The sequence below is a fragment of the Rhinolophus ferrumequinum genome, chromosome 5 (assembly GCF_004115265.2).
Source record: "Rhinolophus ferrumequinum isolate MPI-CBG mRhiFer1 chromosome 5, mRhiFer1_v1.p, whole genome shotgun sequence".
NCBI lineage: Eukaryota > Metazoa > Chordata > Mammalia > Chiroptera > Rhinolophidae > Rhinolophus > Rhinolophus ferrumequinum.
In genome coordinates, this window is record NC_046288.1 from 43,791,997 (window position 1) to 43,805,565 (window position 13,569).

Consider the following 13,569-nt stretch of genomic DNA (forward strand, 5'->3'; position numbering starts at 1 on the left):
TTTATTAGAAATTATTTCCTGATATTTAACCCAATTTTCCTTTACCAATTAAACTCTATTGTTACTACCTGGTATAATTATACACATAGTAACAAGCCTTTCATGGTTTTGTTGCTCCACAGATTTGAAACCTCCATTGCTTTGGACCTTTGTCATTTATATAAGGCGTATCTAAAATAAATATGCAATAATCCTATCCTATAGAGTTAGGAAAGTTGAAGCTCCTGTAATGTATGATAGGAAAGAAAAAAGAACAAGTAAAATTTTAAAGTAGGCTAAATTTTGTTATGACTACTAAACAATTTCCCCATGAACATATCTGATTTTCTAAAACAGGAAAGTTGTTGGAGATATATTAGTATGTCCTGTTTTGCTTTGTTACACTTAGTGGAGAAAAGAAAAGATCGTTTTTAGGCATTTTACAATCCTTTTAGTAGTACATTTCTTTTTTTGAGTTGGAACGACCTTTTCTAAGTACATAAGACAACTCTCAAAATTAAGCCAAAATTAAGAGTAAAGAGATGATTGCTTATCTCTTCAAAAACTTTTCCCTCTCTGTCCTCATTATTGAGTCAGTCACTTTGTTAAAAAATCCTGTTTTGAATCAATGAGTTAGCATATTCTCTTTCCGTCATCAACCCTCTCACCAGGAGGGACACCAGTATCACTCCCACTAAGGGTTGAGAAACTGAGAAAGAGAATATATAGATATTGGTAAGCATTTCATGGATTTGATAACAAGTAGCACTTAGAAATGAACATCATCATATAAATAAAATGTGGCTAAGACAGTAGGTCAGGAGCTAGATTATATGGATTCGAGCAGTTACTCTACCATTTCACAAACTAACTAGACTCGTGCAAGTTATTTAACTTCTCTGTGCCTCAATTTACTTATATCTGTATGATGACTATAACAATAATTTCTACCTCATGTGTTGTGAGGATCACATGAGTTAATATATACAAAACAGAACATTTTCTGGTACAAAGTAAACACTTAAAAATAATTAGCTAGTGGTGGTAGTAATAGTAATTCACACAAAATACAATGATTTTTTTCATTAAGGGAAAACATATGACTAATGTGATGTAAAAAAAAATAATGCAAAAGGAGTGAGGTTTTCATACATGCTACAACATGTATGAAACTTAAAGACATTATTTTAAGGGAAATAAGCCAGACACAAAAGATATCAGTATCTCTTTGCCTATCTTCTTCCATCTTTGCTTTCTACTCCGCATCTGCAACCCATCTCAAGAGAGAACAATGGAAAGAAAGGGTAAAGAGAAAATATAAGAAAGGAATAGGGGAAAGAAACAAAATAAAAAATAAAAATAATGAGATAGAGAAAGAGGTGCAGGGGAGGGGGCTTCACTACCTTTTCCACGGATCCAGTGAACACTTCAGTTTTATTTTCCTAGATTGAAACTTCAAAGGGCATCCTTTTGATTGAAAAATTAAGTTTCCTAGTAATTTCCATCCTCACCGCTACATGAATTAGCAGACTCTGTGACAGCTTCCAGATTCACTGACAAAGGAAATCTTCTTGACTGCTACAGGAGACAGAGCTGGTGGCTCAGCTGACTGGCTTTATCTGTTTTTCTCTACTTCTCCCAGTCCTCTGAGAGTGAAAGAAAGGAGTATTCCATAAAATAAGTCAGTGAGAATATGTCAGTGTTGGACCGAGAAGGAATGGGGTTTGAGTCACAGAATTGGGAATAAACTAAGGGGTTTTATGACAATAACTGGTTACTTGTATATAGAGTCTGTGGACACAGTATTTCTTAAATAAATCTGTTAATTTGCCTAAAGGAAAAGGATAATGATTTGATGTGTAGATATTTTGGAGACAAAAAGCCTTTTTATATTAATGTTAGAAAAAACCCTAAAGGTGACTTGAATTATGTACTACAAATAAATTGTTTTGTATTATAATTTTTCTTTAAATTTGGGGTGGAATTGAGTTGCCTTTGTCTAATTATTACAAATTTTGACTTCTTGTACTTTAGGAAATAACAGTTATGGTTTGAAAATACTAAGAACATATTTGCCTTTGATTTCATTCATTTTACTTGACCTAAAAGAAAGAGAAATCAGATTATCTATGATTAAGATGAATGGAAGTTTCCAGGAAGCAAAATTGGTTCAATCAGAACAATTATTGTTTCTCATTGTTGTTAACCCAGATGAAGTAGAACCAGTCTTTTTACTATTCTTTACTGACCTCTCTCTGATATTATAGTCAATTTGCCTTACCCAGAAGTGAAGGAGGTCTTTCAGGATAGGTTGTTACACTATCAGGGAATTACTTGTTGGTAATGATCAGTGTTTTCCGTAAAAATCACAATGTCTGAGGCTATTTTTTCAGGGAAAGAACAGAATATTTAAACTTCTTTTTCTTTTTTGTAGACAATTTCAGATTATCGAGTATCATTGGACAATATTTAGTAAAATGTGTTCATTTCTATTTTGGAAAGGAAGATTTGAGGAAGCAATATATGCTGGGAAGAAATATTGACTATTTAAAAACATTTTTTAAAGACTATTTTTTAGAGCAGATTTAGGTTCACAATAAAATTGAGAGGAGTGTACAGAGATTTCCCATATACCCACCGCGCTCACACATGTATACCCTCCTCCATTATCAATATAACTCACTAGAATGGTATATATTTGTTTTGTTTTGTCTCGTTTTGTTTTTACCAAGGATGAACCTACATTGACATCTCATTATTACAGTCTGTAGTTTTCCTAAGAGTTCATTCTTGGTTTCTACATTCAATGGGTTTAGACAAATGTGTAATGGCATATATGAGTATGATATCATACAGATGATTTTCACTGCTCTAAAAAGATCTCCTTGCTCGGCCTAGTCATCTCTCCCCAACTCCTCCAGTTACTCTCCCCACTCCCAGCAACTCATCTTTTTTATTGTTTCCATAGTTTGGATTTTCCAAAATGTCATAGAGTTGGAATCATACAGTATGTAGCCTTCTCAGACTGGCTTCTTTCACTTAGTAACAGACAGACTGACTTTTGCAAAACTACGTGACTAGACATCTAATATACTTAGACTGAAAGAAAATTGCATTCATCAGTGATATATGAATGGAAGAACATGTTCTAAAAATGGGTTTAATAAAATATTAACTTTCTTTTTACTGATTTTTGCTTTAATAAAAATTGTGTATAATTTCTTTGCTATTCAATAAACATGTTGAAATTAAGAAAATCCATTTATAATTAAACAGAGAAAATAATGTAGTTTTTCAGTTCTCCTCTCCTTGTCCTCCAAGCTTTGCATCCTCAGTTTTCTCACTTGGTATATAAGGAAAACATAAAATATGCTGTTGGTGGTGGTGTTTTTTTTTTTTTTTTTTCCTATACTCATTCTGAAATAGGAAACTTCTGAAAAATTATTGGTGGATCTTGAGAAAATGTTTAAATGATGACATCTAAGATGACACTGAATCAAATATTCAGTATTTTTATAAGCAAAATTACAAAGTAGATGGTTTGTCTTAATTTCCTTTGCTAGATTTCCTCACAACTTGTATAATTCCAGCATCCCTATGACTTCCAAACTCTCTCTCTCTCTCTCTCTCTCTCTCTCTCTCTCTCTCTCTCTCTCTCTCTCTCTCTCTCTCCCCTGTATTCTCTTTGCCATCAAACAGGGATAATAGCTAATCTCTGACTACAGGCGTAAAATAATAATGGTTTACATACTGTCAAAGGAAAACCAGAGCTGGACAGCAGTTAAGGCAGTAAAAACAGATTGTATTCAGAACTATTGCAATATGGGAAAAGAGACCTCAGTATAGAACTGAGCTTAGTTACAAGTATAACAAGGAAAAGTTGGGATTTACATATAGCCAAGGAGCTGGGTGGAGGTTGGTGGGTGGAAAATTACTAAGAAGAAATGTCACAGGTTAAGGGGTCTGGCTAAACCGACCCAACAGGATTTTTGCAAAAGGCAGGCTGGAATGCTCAGACATCCCTGGGGGTGGGCATTGCTGGAGTAAGAGAAATCTGATTAGAAATTGAGGGTAATTAGTTATCTAAGTCAGTTTCTCCTTAAACTGACTTAGCAGAGTTCTTGCTGAAACTGAATTTTACAAGTAAGTGTACATATTAACATATGAACAGGAGAAAGTTCAGGAGACTGACTAAAATTTGGTGAAGCAAAGAAAGAATCTTTGTCAGTACAAAGTCTGTGATGAATTATTTGCAGTTTATAAATGAAAAAGGGTGGGGAGGTTAGAAGACAAGATTGGAATGATAATCTCATTGTGAAGGTAACCTCTGGGTGGAAACCTTTCAAAATTATTCACCTTCTCTATCAAGGAGTCAGTGCCATTCCCCATTCTCCCACAACACACACACACACACACACACACACACACACACACACACGTGCGCACGATTTTGGAGTGAATAACGAACTTCTATTATAATACCTCTGAAAGGTACTCACCCAGCTATACAACTCTTCTGACTTGAGTTATTTCACTAACTACATTTTTAACCCCCAAAGGCGGTCTTTGCCAAGTTTTAAATGTTTCCATACAGACACTAGAATTATTGTAAATTAAATTCTCTTCTATTGTCACGATGGGGCAGTGTCAGGCATAATTTCGTCTTACTGCAAATAATATATTTGAAGGATGTTTTCATAAACATTTGAATGAAACCATTTTCAGGGTAATTATTAATTTGAAAAACATTTGGATTTTATTTATATGATATCAAATTGCCAGACAAAGATGAGAAATAAATAATACTGCAAAATTATAAAACTGTGTGTGTTGTTTGTGTCTCCCTCTAGAAAAAGAAAACCATATTTTGAAGTGTGCATGAATGGAAATACCTCCCTAGTGGCTCCTGCGTGCCTGAAATACCTTGCATGAGTCTAGAAACAACATATAGGGGAGGAGATTCTCTTAAATTGTGAACATATCTCTTGAAAGGAATAAGACTTTTAGTCATGGCTATAAAGTAACATGTTTGTGCATATTTGACTATCCCTTGAGTTTATTTTCACATTAGAAAGTAGACTACCGAGGGAATAAGACATGGGACAAGAGGTTTTCATTTGAAGCAAAGCACAGTACCTGCCAATCCTACATCATATTGATCTATGTCAGGAACCCCTATTGGGGTTTAGCACCAATTGAGTCCAAAATGATCTGTGGGAATGGCTCAAGATCTGGTTTGACTTCTTAAAATTTTTCTTTAGAGACAAGTACTCTTTGAACCCAGATGTCAGAAAATTTTAAAGGTATTGTTGAAGCATGGGGAGCAGAGAAATTGGCAATAGAACCTTCTGACAAATAATATTCTGAAGAGATAGTGCAATAGACCGAAGACATAAGACTATTTTATTGAAGCTTTTTTTATTAATTGAGTAAAAGTGGAAGTTTTCCAGTCTTTTAACACCCAGCTATAATGAGCTGCTGGAAAAGTCAAAGCTGTAAAATTGTTCTGAATTTAAGCAGGTAAAATTCTTGCTCAGCCTGCCAAGGGTTTGACACACCTGACTAGTTTCTGGACTCCTGGGATGAGAAGTGTAAACAGTGCAAAGGAATTATAATATGGTGTAATGTCCTTTTAGTGCAGTTGGGTAGGGCAAGGTGAGGACAGAGGGAAGGGAGGAAGCAGGGATTGTAGTGGAAATATGACCTTAGAAGCCTAAAAGAATGATGTGCTTTGCATACCAGACTGAAATGATACCGTAGTTATTGCTGCAGTTCTGGATTTTCTACATAGTTTGGAAGAAAAGAAACCAGCCGTTCCTGTCCGGGTGCCTTATTTCCTAGGGTTTGACAAGAATGTGAAATCTTGACCCTAGGGCGTGGGAGGAGACTAATCAGCATCAGTCTGTAAATGGACCCGAGGACAAGACTAACAGGAATCACTCATTGTTGGATCTCCAGCTCTGTTTCTGGTGTCTGGTAGGAGGCTGGCAATCCAGCTGTATTGAGTGAAAGACTGATTCGCTGGGAGAGTGGCAGAATACCTTCACACCTTCACAATTTGTTTGGATTAGCAATTTCCAACTTTTGTGATGTGAAACTGCTTTTTATGTCTCTGAAGCCTTGATTTCAATATTCATTCATTCATTCAACACATGTTTTTCTGAGGATCTCCTACATATGTTTTATTAATATATAATTGACTTATGTCACAGTGTAAGTGTGAGATGTGCAATGTGTTGGTTTGATCCATTTATTGCAATGATTACCACCTTAGTCTTAGCTAACACCTCTGTCACCTCGCATACTTATTTCTTTGTTGTGGTGAGAACAATTAAGGTCTAATCTCTTAGCAACTTTGAAGTTTATAATACAGTATTGTTGACAATATTCACTCTGCTGTACATTAGATCTTCAGAACTTATTTATTGGTTGCAAGTTAATACCCTTACACAACATCTCCCCAGTTTCTTCAACCTTCAGCCCCTGGTCACCACCATTCTACTCTTGGTTTTATGAGTTCATCTTTTTTTAGATTTCACATATTTGTCTTTTTCTGTTTGACTTACTTCACTTAGCATAATGCCTTCAAGGTTCATTTATGTCCTTGCAAATGGCAGGATTTCCCTCTTTCTTATGGCTGATATAATAACATTCCATATTGTATGTATGTATATGGGTGTGTGTGTGTGTGTGTATCACATCATCTTTATCCATTCATCTATTGATGGCCACTTAGGTTGTTTCTATATCTTAGTTATTGTGAATAATGCTGCAATGAACATCTTTGAGATACTAATTTAAATTCCTTCAGATGTATACCTAGGAGTGGGATTGCTTGATCATACGGTAGATAAATTTTCAGTTTTTTTGAGGAAACAGCATACTGTTTTCCATGATAGCTAGACCATTTTACATACCCACCAACAGTGCGAGAGGGTTCTCTTTTCTCCATATCTTTACCAGAATTTTTTATGTCTTGTCTTTTTGATAATAGCCATTCTTATAGGAGTGAGGTGATATCTTATTGTATTTTGATTGCATTTCCCTGATTAGTGATGTTGAGCAACTTTTTACACATCTATTGACCATTTGTATGTCTTCTTTGGAACAATGTCTACTCAGGTCCTTTGCCTTTTATTTAATTGGATTATTTGCCTTTTTGCTATTGAGTTGTAGGTGTTCTTTATATATTTTCGATATTAACTCCTTATCAGATATATGGTTTGTGAATATTTTCTCCCATCTTGTAGATTGGCTTTTTAGTTTTTTTGATTGTTTCCTTTGCAGTACAGAAACTTTTTAGTTTAATGTATTCCCACTTGTTTATTTTAATTTTCGCTACCTGTGCTTTTGGTGTCTTATCCAAGAAATCATTGCCAAGGCTAATGTCAGGGATCTTTTCCCCTATGTTTTCTTCTATAGATTTTATGGTTTCTGTTTTTACATTGAAGTCTTTGATCCATTTCAAGTTAATTTTTGTGACTGGTGTAAGATATGGGTCCAGTTTTATTCGTTTGCATGTGGATATCCAGTTTTCTCAATACCACTTTTTGAAGGGATTGTCCTTCCCTGTTGTGCATTCTAGGCACCTTTGTCAAAAATTAGTTGACCATATATGTGTGGGTTTATTTCTGGGTTCTCTGTTCTGTTACACTAGTCTATATGCCTGTTTTTATTCCAGTACCATGCTGTTTTGATCACTATAGCTTTGCAATATAGCTTGAAATCAGGTAGTGTGAAGCTCCAGCCTTCTTCTTTCTCAAGATTGCTTTGGCTATTCAGGGTTTTTTGTGGTTCCAAACAAATTTTAGGTGTTTTGTTTGTTTGTTTGTTTGTTTGTTTGTTTTTCTGTGAAAAAATGCCATTAGGATTTAGATCAGGATTACATTGACTGTGTAGATTTCTTTGGTAGAATAGCCATTTTCATAATATCAATCTCCCTATCCAAGAATATGAGATATATTTCCACTTATTTTTGTCTTCTTTAATCTCTTTCATCAATGTCTTACAGTGTTCATTGTCCAGATCTTTCACCCCCTTGGTCACATTTATTTTGAAGTATTTCATTTATTTAGATGCTATTGTAAATCAGATTGCTTTCTTTATTTCTCTTTCAGGTATATCATTGTTTGGGTATAGAAATGCAACGGATTTCTGTATGTTGTTTTGTATGCTGCTACTTTACTGAATTCATTTATTAGTTCTAACATTTTCTCCTTGTAATCTTCAGAGTTTTCAATATATAAATATAAGATCATGTCATCTGCAAATGGAGATAATTTTATTTCTGTATAGATGCCCTTTATTTCTTTTTCTTGCTTAATTTTCTGGCTCAGACTTCCAGTGCTATTTGAATAGAAATGGCGAGATGGGCATCCCTGACCTCACTGTTAGGCATTTTTTAATTGAGTGGCAGAATTATCTGTTTTCAAGGAATAGATTGCATTCAGCAGCTACCAACTATCTTACACGCACTTATCTATCTAAGGGTAGAACAGATTGCTGAATATTGGATCTTGATCACCAAGAAACAATCTGTTTAGAACACTATCTTTAGGCAGACATTATCTCTACTCTAGAGATAAAAGGTTAAAGAACTTGCTCAGTGTCCTACAGAACATTTCATCTTTTTATATAGTCGTTCTATCCTGAACTAAAAATGCTACTGTCTTCTTCAAGGGATCTGTGTTAGGTAGATATACTCCTGTGCAGTCAGGTTAAATCATTTCTGCATGTCTTACAGAAAGTCAGTGGCACAGCTGTATATCAAACCTAAGATATGTGACCCTGGGTGACTTTGAACTCTGCTCTTAGTATAAGTAACAAATACTGTGACTCATTTTAATATAAATCAGTGTCTTCCTGAAGCCTTCCTGAGTAAAGGTGTCACCAATTATAAAATATGAAATAGAAACCGTAAGTAAACTGCTTCCTAATCTTGAGAACAGTCGAAGTATTTATCATTTAACAATGTGAAACTCACACATATACATATAACTATCATTTTGACAACCCACATTTTGAACATTCTTGGAAGTCTTAATAGAAATGTGATTTCTTTAGAGTTATCTCCTTTATCCTAAGAATCTCTAATTGTCTTCATGTTTGGTGAAGCGAAACAAAAATTGCTTTGTTTTCTATTTTTACTTTTTTGCTTTCTCATCATCTGTGCTTTGTATCCTCTTACCTCAACTTTGCGGCAGGGGTTACCTCATTTTTCTCCTGTTAGTGTACCAGAAGCCTTTTTTGTGTAGTAGACTATGTTAAGTTTGTTAACTAAACACCTACTCTTTCTTTGTATCTCTTTCTGCATCCGTTTTTCTTTGCTCTGATAATCTGATAAATTAATATCCCTTATGGTTTTAATGAGTAGTAATAGATTAATGCATATTAATTGCTGTTAATGGATTAATCAGCTACACCTCCTAGGTAAAATATTTGCATTTTAAGAGGGCTTTTTAGAATCGTAGGCTTATTTAAAAAGATGACTCAGTGTGAGAATCTAAAACCTATTGACAAATCACTAGGGAAAAGTACCATGTTATATTTTTTTTCATATTTTAACATCTATGAGAACAGGATATATTCTGAAAACTGGTGTGATAGTAAAATACTGTGTCGTAGTTTAATTGGAAGCATTCTTTTTTTCATTCTTAGTGATGTGTAAAATAATAATGACATCTTAGATTTCACGGACTACGGTAGCAGTATTTTGCCACGCTTCAAACCATGCCTCGGGGTGAATGGGAACTACCTCTTTTATCATACTATACACACACACACAAACACACACACCCATAAACACACACACACACACACACACAAACTTACTCCTACACACACTAAACACATATAAACAAACACCCTAGCCCCATTGGGCCGTTGGTATTCCCTAACTGACTGCTGTGGAGCTTCAATTAAAATTTGAGGGTTTTTTCCATATTAAAAAAACTCCCCCAAATTTGTTCAAGAACATTTGTAAGAAATCTGCACTGGAAATATTTATTTAAAACATCTATTTGCTATTTTTAAATGTAATTTATAATACTTTGATTCCTTTTATTCTGTCTCACTTTGCTTTGTGAGCAAAGTGAGAAATAGGAGTAAATCCCACTGATGAATGTAGTCTCTTGAAGGACTGTCTATCCTTTTAAAGGCAAAAGGGCTTTGTATATATAATTACTGATCATGTGATACACAATTTGAAATAAAAGACTTAGTGTCGTTTTTTCTTTTTCGAAGACATTAGAAACAATTGTAGAATGAAAAGCAAGCTCATCAACAACAAAAAACTCAGTCAGAAAATTGGCTAAAATTCAGCTCTTTGTGCTCTTGAGACTGAAAGCTGTAGCTGAAAGAAAGCTCTCCAATTTTCTACCATGCAAATCCATTGCCTCCTTTTAGATTGATTTACTCTTTTGAAGCAGTTAAGTAGTAGCATTTCTTGGCAAGAAGAACATTTATTTAAATAATTCTTTGCAATTTCTGTTTATTTATCCTCCCCAACTCCCACTCTACTCCAACACACATCCTTCACCACCAACTTCACATAGTGGCTTGGGTTATGAGGTACGAACACTAACATATGTTCCTCTAGGATATCTTTTAATGTTATTTCCTTTGAAGTTTAAAATTAGGATAGTGGAGTTTGGGACTTAAAAAAAAAATGTATTACCAGTCATATTTTCACTGTTGACAATGAGTATATATTTTTTCAGTACACTTTCTGAATGAATGGGGTTTTAATTTAACGTCTGTCATCATAGTCTTATATTTAGAAGTTTTCCAAAGGTTTGAAAGCAGTGTTGGCTTTTGCAGGGCCACTGTTATGCGTACATTAAGTATGTTGCAAAATAAATGGTGAAATTTGAAAATATCAACCATTATTTTCTTGGTATTCTTTGTATTTATAACACTTAGTAAAATTATAAACTTTAGTTACTGTAAAATGTTAATATTAATATTAATCTATTAGCTCCTTAATATCTCAGACTGGATAGTATTTTTCAGATTAACAATCTTCAAAGAGAAGTGACCGGAGTGAGTAAGAAATAGGACAGGAGAATGCTACTATGAGAGTAGAAACAACTGATGAACCTGATGCAGTGTTGTTAACCAATGGCAAGAGAAAGTTGATGCAAGGGAGTAAAGACAATTCGAGAGGTTGGGATTCAGAAAACAAATCTCACCTATTTTTTCCTTAGGGTTAGCCCAGGAGCGAGGGAATGAATGATTCGTCTATGACAGTATTGGAAAAAATAACATCACTTTTATATACACATTTGTACCTTTTCAACTCTTTGACTGTGATTTCATGTGAAGCAAATCCTTTAGCTGCCATGCTGTGACAGTAAGGAAGGGGGTGTGTATTTAGAAGGTACCAAAGAAAGCCTGTAGGACCAAGGATCTGAGAAATGTGGTTTTGTCAAGTAAGGCACCTGTGAGTCTATTGCAAGTACAGTTCAATCTGATCTATAATGAATCTCCATCCCTAGAGAGTTTTAAATATAGAATAGATAGCCAGGTCTTTGATGGTTTAAGCACTAAACTGTTTAAAGAAAAGGATCTCTTCAGATGAACTCTCAATGCCCCTTCCAGCTCTGTATTTCCAAGTCTGAGATAGTTGGCTTATGAAGTGCACTGAACATATAAATGTGTGTGAGTATGCTTAGAGTGTATATATAGATATGTGTTTATGTATATATGTGTGTATAAATATATGTGTGTATATATATGTATACATACATACCATGGTAATGATAACTATAATATTTTATGCTTCTTTTTTTTTACCCTGTAACCTCTGTGAAAAATTTATTCTCTTTCTCTCTCCCTCTCCTCTGTCTCCCACTCCTTCCTGCCCTCCTTTTCTCCATATATTTGCTTTATATCATGTTACTCAAGCAGTAGTCAGAAGTGTCTGGATGCTGATGGTAACCATTTTGAGCACCTCTCGTAATTGCAGAAGTCAAACGTGACTTGTATCTATCTTTTGTTAGCGGTATATATTATTACAATTTTAATAGTTTTTTTTCCTTTTTAAAAATGTGTATACATTTTTTGGCTATATATGTATATGTGTATGTATATATATATACATACACATATACATATATATACACACACACACATATACATAGTTAGTTATATATATGTGTGTGTGTGTGTGTGTATATATATATATATATATATATATATATATATATATAGTTACTTTTGCAGTTGGACAAAAATATGTGGCCCTTGAAGGTTTAGTTTCCTCCTTGAATATTCTTATAATTTTATCCCTGATATTTTCCTAACAGAGAACTCTGTGTCTGTTTAATTTTAAATATTGTTGGCAAGGAAGAAAAGCATATTTTCAATATAATATGAGTTTTATAGTTTATGACGAGAAGGAAATGTACAACACATAGTTCAGTTTGGTGACACATGATATTTACAGTTACTACCAGAGAAGGAGGAGGTGGGGTAGAATCAACATCAACTTTTTATTGTTGTTGTTTTTGGAATAATGAAAGGTTTTTTAATATAGTATTTCTGATAGAAGTATGAGATTGCAGAGAATTAAACATTTATGCATTGTGATTTGGCTTTTAATGCTTAATAACTAGAGTTGGTCAAGAAGCCAAAGTACAAAAATGCCATGTGACTTAGCAACCACATCTAGAACCATCAATAAAACCTCCCAGCTCTGGGTCAGACACTAACTATAGAAAGGACTCCTCCCGAAAAATAAACATGAGCATTTGCAATCATATTTGCATTCACGACCAAAAGCAATCTCCTGTGACAGTCATTGTGGGGCAAGTTCAAAGTTTATGCATTGTTGTGTTAAGAACCACATCAGTAGCTGTTTTTGTGACAGAGAATTTCATTAGAATGAAGAGAATTGCTTAAATATCTTTGCTACTTTCACTTACACTAGAGGAAAAATCATTCACCCTCAGCTTTCAAATATCCCTCCTCACATTTTAACACCACAGGAGCTATTCACAGATGTGTGTGTAAGTGTCTGTGTGTGTTGTGTGTGTGTGTGTGTGAGAGAGAGAGAGAGAGAGAGAGAGAGAGAGAGAGAGAGAGAGAGAGAGAGAGAGAGAGAGAGAGAGAGACAGAGAGAGACAAATTTTAAAGGATAGGTGATTCTTGCCTACTTGCTCCCAGAAAGTAGTGATAGTATTTCACTTATCCCAAACCTTACTTTGTCATTTGTTGCTTTTGCCAAATTGCCATCTGGTTACTCTGTTACCTCTTGTCAGCTCTCTTATGTGATTAGGAAAGAACACTTACTTTGGGCAAGATGCTACGGTAGGTGCAGCTGTTAATGGAACCACAGATTTCTTCCTGGTACTTGGAACAAAATGATTATTATCGGCAGCAACTTGAAAATAGAAACTTTGAAACTCTCATAATATGACACATAAAAACATAACTGGAAATTAAAAAAAAAACACAACTTTACATATAGCTAACACAAATTGAAAAAAACAACATAGTTCTTAAAAACAACCAAAATAATTTAATGAGAATTGAGTATCATGTATAAAAATATTTAAGGAACTTTGTTTTGCCTCTATTTTCTGGTTGCTC

General features: G+C 34.4%; 1 protein-coding gene across 4 annotated transcripts in view; it reads left to right on the forward strand.

The window, feature by feature from the left end:
- CCSER1 (coiled-coil serine rich protein 1) overlaps positions 1 to 13,569 on the forward strand; it is a 1,122,560-nt gene that overhangs the window by 43,292 nt on the left and 1,065,699 nt on the right. The window contains exon 2 of one of the 4 annotated variants that reach the window (XM_033105324.1): positions 4,830 to 4,907. The exons of the other annotated variants lie outside the window; for them this stretch is intronic. The gene's annotated coding sequence lies outside the window, so the exon portion shown is untranslated. The remainder of the gene's footprint in view (positions 1 to 4,829; positions 4,908 to 13,569) is intronic. 4 annotated transcript variants of the gene reach the window in all.